We start from the raw sequence: 6022 nt of genomic DNA on the forward strand, positions 1-6022 counted from the left end.
TGGAGGGAGCATATCATAAATACATCCTAAAGTGAAAGGTTAAGGTCAACAGCCACAGGGAAAGTGATTAAAAAAAAAATCCCAAAGAAGGTAGTTTGTCAATGTTTTGGATCAGGGATAGCTCTGAAAATATATTTCTGGAGGATTTCATCCTGGATGCCTGTCCAATTAATGGAGAATACCACTGATTTGTATTTTCTGTGTGAAATTAAAAAAAAACAAATCGGATAAAATAAAAATTATGCAATGCCATTGATTTTCCTTTAAAAACAAAACAGAAACAAAGGCATGCTTGCTTTGGAATGATTTCAGGCAATGTACCTTCGGAATCACTTGGCATGTAATAACTAATAAATAATGCAGATCAGATGTGATTACTCAAATGACTGTAGCTGAGAGCTCTAATTTTCCTGTCTTGAAACTGTATGAGAACTCATGATTAAATTCACCGTTTATTGTTTGTCTGTTTAGTACTTTAGAAATATACCAGCACTACTAATTACCCAATGTCTTCTATTTATTATGTTATAGTAAACTACATTTTCCACTTATATTAATTCTAAAGCGAGAAGATAATTACCGGGGATGAGAAAAATCAGCTTTGATTTTGACAGGCAGTTTTCCTTTGTCTTTTATGGAAAAGAACTGTGTTATCTCCATTTCTTTTACAGCAGGTGTGCAGTCACATGAAGTTGTTAATTTCGGTATCCAAGCAGAGTTCAAAATACAAGAAAACTTTAATGTAAATAAAAAAAAATACATCATGAATAAAATACTTATTCTGTATGAACCTCTGGCTATTTCATGTCTCTCAGTCTGTAAGCAGGGAAACCTACGGTGTGTTTACTGTGGAGCACCTTACCCATCGGGTGGTTTGAGTGTGGTTTTGTGCCTGGGCTGTGTTCAGGTGGGACAGCATGCTGGAAGAACAGCAGTTTTGGCTGGGGTGATATTGAAGCCACTTTGTTCCAAAGGAAAGATCCAATTTTGATGCATAAATGTCAGTTCTTAATGTCTGGCCACAGGGAAAGCAATGCTTGCCAGCCAAAGGTAATCTGCTGTTTCTTTTCAGCTCCATATTGACAGATACAAATTGTCAAAAGAAGGTGCCCGAAAGGCTTTTCAAGCAAATAGAACTCCACTGGGGTTCATGAAGATATGCCCCATCCTTTGCTGGAGTCCTGTGGCTTAGGCACCCCTGTAGCACATGCACCCAAGTCACTGGTTGTAAGTCACCATCTGTCATAACAATGATAATGCGAAACCACTTGGGAACGAAACAACCTACACATTGAAGCAACACAGTTACATCAAGTAAATATGATAAAGACATCTGCCAAAGTGATAGCGACCAAGGGAAATAATGTCTTCCATTATTTGAAATTATTATTTTTTGAAAGTTATTTTTAAAAAGTGGTAGGCGAAATGCAAGATTAGAAACATAGGCACTTGTGAAGATATTAGTCCCCTTTGCTTCCACCAAGGTAAAGAGAGGTTATGAAAAGTAAAAGCTCTTCAGATTTGCTGCTGCTCTCCAAGTGCCCTGTTCTGGTGACTTAAGTCCCTGTCTCTCCATCACCAAACTCTCAGAGGTTCGAGCAGAAATCCTATCCAGCTGCTGACTCTGACCCAAAGAAGCTCTTCAAAAGGACCTGCTATAGGATTTCCCCACCCCACATTCATCTACAGGCAGTAATTCATGGAGGGCCCCAGCCATTCAAAATGATAACTAATGTATTTGTGCCCACTTCTCTCTCTCACCAAATACTAGTTCCTGATTCCAGTGGTGTCTGTGCCAAATACTCTCTGTGAGGCTCCTCTGTAAATAGGAAACCCAACAATAAAAGAGCTCATTACTGGAAGGTAAAACATGCTATTACCACCTTCTTCAACCTTCTGAGACTTCATCTCCACCTGAACTACCATCTCCAAGACTGTATCTGACTATTTCTTACCCGATCTTGTAAACATGGCAGATCCATGGAGATCTCTGTCTGTGTTTTGGGAAGATGGAGTAGGTAAAAATCCTTATTTTGCACACGCTGTGAGAAGCAGCTAAAGAGCTGCATGTAACACATACAGGAGTTACTCCCCAGAACTCCCATTTATATGTAGAGATACATACATAAATACAGATATATGTATAGAGATAGATAGATAGACAGATACAGAGATTACAACTATTGCCCTGTTAATTATCTATCAGATGTCTTTGAGACCGTATGCATTTAAATAAAATGTTATTTATTGTTCGTATAGCCGTGTGCTGGCAGTGCTGCAGGAGGTGCCAAGCACCTTGGAGAACATGAGGTGCTTTGTGTCAAGTCTCACAGACAGCATTTGCTTTCCTTTGCAGAGTCATGTATTTTATTATTACCCAGCAGCACATTAAATCACAACTCAAATGTAGTTCTTATTCCACTGACAAGAGGACAAGTGAGAACAATGACTTGTAACATTTCAGAGTCTGTCACAGTTACTGCCTAATTAGAGAAACCCACTAGCAAATGTGCATCTGCATGGATCCTGCGACTGTCATCATTTCACATTCTATTAAGGGCTTGCTGCGATAGACACTTTACAAAGAAATTCTGTTCAGGCTAATACCACGCTGGCAAACATGTAATTGGCTAGAAAATAAAATTGGGGGGGGGGGGGGAAGAGAGGAAGGGGAAAAGAAAAGGAAACCTTCCTATTTGGAAAACAAGCTGTGTGCAAAAATCCACATATACTGCAGAGAAGATCCTTACCCTCTGACAATTGTGTGTTTACAACGAGTCTGAGCATAATTGCTCTGATGGGCTGTCAAGGAAAAGATTAATTTGGCAAAGATTAGTATTGACTTGCTGTTTATTAAGGCTTTTAAACAGCTGTATCTGGCAACATTCCTGTAAGTGCCTGTCATGTCTGAAAATCAGGCTCACACCCGGGTGCTTGCCAGCTGTTGCTAAACAATCTTACCACTTTGAGTATCTTTCTCCAGGCCAAACAGCGTGAGCAAAGTATTGCCAAATGTGAGTCTCTCATCCTGTCACTTTTGGGGGGCTCTGAGAGCTCAGATGTCAGTTGACGGCTCGATGGCTGAGCTGATAGCAGCTATCGGCAGCCGGCGGGGTGGTTAGAGAGGTGCTACACCAACCTGGGCCCCCTGTCGAGGGGCGGGTGCTGCTGTTAGCCACCTCACCAACACAGAAAAACCACAGCTTGCAACTGCTGTAATCTGAAGGGGTTTCAAACCTCTTAGTGCCTACAAAGTTTGGTAGGAGGCAGAACTCCAGAGTGAGTGGTTCATCTCCCCAGGCTCTGTTGGAGAAACGCAACAGGCTGTGAGGCTGTATTAAAGTACAGTAGACGCCGTTAATCTTTATAAAATGAGTCAACATTTTCACATTTTCTTCCTTTTCTCCCCCCTCCCCCGACTGCTGATATACAAAAGTCATAAAAGCCATGCACACAAAATACCCTGGGTCAACGAAAACCTGTAAAAGGAAAGATGTCAGCTGTTATTTTTGTTACGATACTTAAAACATTTCAGCTTGCATTGTAGGCTTTAGTAGCGAGCTCAGAAACAAATAATACCAATAGAAAGAAGGATAAACGGCTGCAGCTGAATGCCAATACAAATAGCCATGTGTTACAAATAAAGTTGATTTGGCCTTTCCAATAGAAGTCTGATTTTCTGGGATTAATCTCGACCTTTTCAAGTTGCATCAGGCTGAAATAAGTTGTCAGAACAGATGTGAATTTTGTTTGCAGAGAACAATTGTAATCCAGTAACCCTTAGAACATCAGCGTTTTCCAGACCGCCAGCCAGCTGAACAGGGAGGATGCGGCCAGCAGTTGCCAAGCACACACAGCGGGCAGGACCAGAGGACTAATGGCCGTGTCCAGAGGCTGAAAGTTTAGGTCAGAAAATTTCAAACGGGAAATGAAGTATTTTCCCTTTAAACTCTGAATTTGCCCAGCAGCACGGTGGATGCAGAATCACTTGAAAAAAAGATGTTAGATCAAGGATGGATACTTTTGTAAAAGACTTTGTTCTTCAGCTAAATCAAAGATGTTAGTAGGTGATGTTACATGCACCACTGCTTCACAGAAGGCTGGGCACACTTTTTGTAATACAGAAGTCTCTGAAGGCTCCAAGAATCACACATTTCCGATACTGCTGTAAACTAGCTTTCTGAGTTTTGCCTTACTATCTGCATGGCTCCAGTATTTAAAAACAAACAAGTCAACCCAAACCAAGCCTCTAGTGAATATTCAGGCTCCTCATACTTAGAGTCAAAAACTTCCCAGCACTGTGCACAGCATATATGTTGACCTTGGTGCTCCCAAAGAGCCAAGTTTCAGCAGAAGTAAAAAAAAGTCCAAAGCTTTTCCAGTATGGGTTGAGGGTGAGGGGCAGAGGGGCTATGCGCCCTACTGTGTTAGCACAGCACTTGTGGCAATGTCAGTACCCCGCAGACACAAAGCCTGGAGGCTGCTTTTGTAATGCTGGCTTTCTTCACAACGAAACGCTTGGATCCATGTTTATGCCATCAATGCAGTCATATTGTTAAATACTGAAGATGCAAGAGAGATTTCTCCTGCTGTCTGTATAGCACAGCTTAGATGATAGCAACATGAAGTTCCAAAGTTCATTCAAAAGCATGTCATCACTTGAATAAACAAGGCTATCGAATGCCCTAATTAGTAGAGTAAGCCTTCATGTTTTGATACCTACTTCTACTCAGAGGTCTGAAATAATGAGCTAAGCCTCTCCACTCCTTTGGCATACAAACGTGTGCTACATGGTTTTGTTAAAGAAATGAATATGAAAGCAGGTAAGCGATCTGCCAAGGGACACAGAGTAATTTAGAGGAAAAGTAGCTGAAATCTGGGTTTTCAAAAACAGCCTTCCACTTTAGTCATAACTAAAGTTCACAACTCTAAAGCAGTGCTCAGATCCATGAGAACAGCTTTAATTTAGGTGAGAATTTGCAAATAATAAATAGGAGGAAGTTTCCAGGTTTTATCTGTCTTTAGCACTTTTCCACTTTTAAGTCATAGGTATTCAGCTGAGTGCTATTTTCAAATTTAACTGTAAACTAAGTTCAAAAATATTTTAAAATAAAAAGAGAGAGATGTCTGAGTAATCTCTGGTCTCACAGAATCACAGAATCACAGAACGTTAGGGATTGGAAGGGACCTCAAAAGATCATCTAGTCCAATCCCCCTGCCGGAGCAGGAACACCTAGATGTCTCATGTTGCTGGAATTTTGTATTAAAATTCCAAAGCTCATATGAGTCTAGAACTTTGACTTTACAGTTCATAACCCTCAAACATCTTTATTTCTCTCTCCTTCTTTTTGCAGAATTTCTCCCTAGAACACAGCAAAGTCCTTTACCTATTGGACTTTCTGTATGAGGTTTAACAAAGCACCATACATGTACATGTATCTGCACACCAAGGAGACTCATAGGACCCACAAGGAGAAAGTCACGACAGCTGACTGTCCTGCACCTGAGTACCCTGCAAAAGTTGCCCTCTGCCAACAGAATGGAAGCAGTTGGAACAATGAGATCCTTGTGGGAAGGTCATGCCTCTGCAGTACATGGGTGATAGATTTTTAAGGCTGAGTATTCCTAAATTCTCAAGAGATATTTTTTTGAGAATAATTTGATCAAAAAGCCAGAAACGGGCTGTCCTGTCTTCTTGTACTGTTGTAGTCTTTGAACTGGGAAGAAAGCTGAGTCTGGAGGTAGGAACCTTTCTAAAAATGACCCCAATACAAGCAAAACATTGACATACTGGAGTGAATCCAGTGGAGGCCACCATGACGGCCAGGGACTGGAGCACAGAATCACACAGCATCACAGAATCGCTCGGTTGGAAAAGACCTCCGAGATCATCACATCCAACCGCTCCTGTCTACCCCACTAAACCATATCCCTAAGTACCTCGTCTACCCGCTCTTTAAATACATCCAGGGATGATGACTCCACCACATTCCTGGGCAGCCAGTTCCAGCTTCTGACGACC

This window comes from Mesitornis unicolor, unplaced genomic scaffold (assembly GCF_000695765.1).
Source record: "Mesitornis unicolor isolate BGI_N332 unplaced genomic scaffold, ASM69576v1 scaffold13084, whole genome shotgun sequence".
NCBI lineage: Eukaryota > Metazoa > Chordata > Aves > Mesitornithiformes > Mesitornithidae > Mesitornis > Mesitornis unicolor.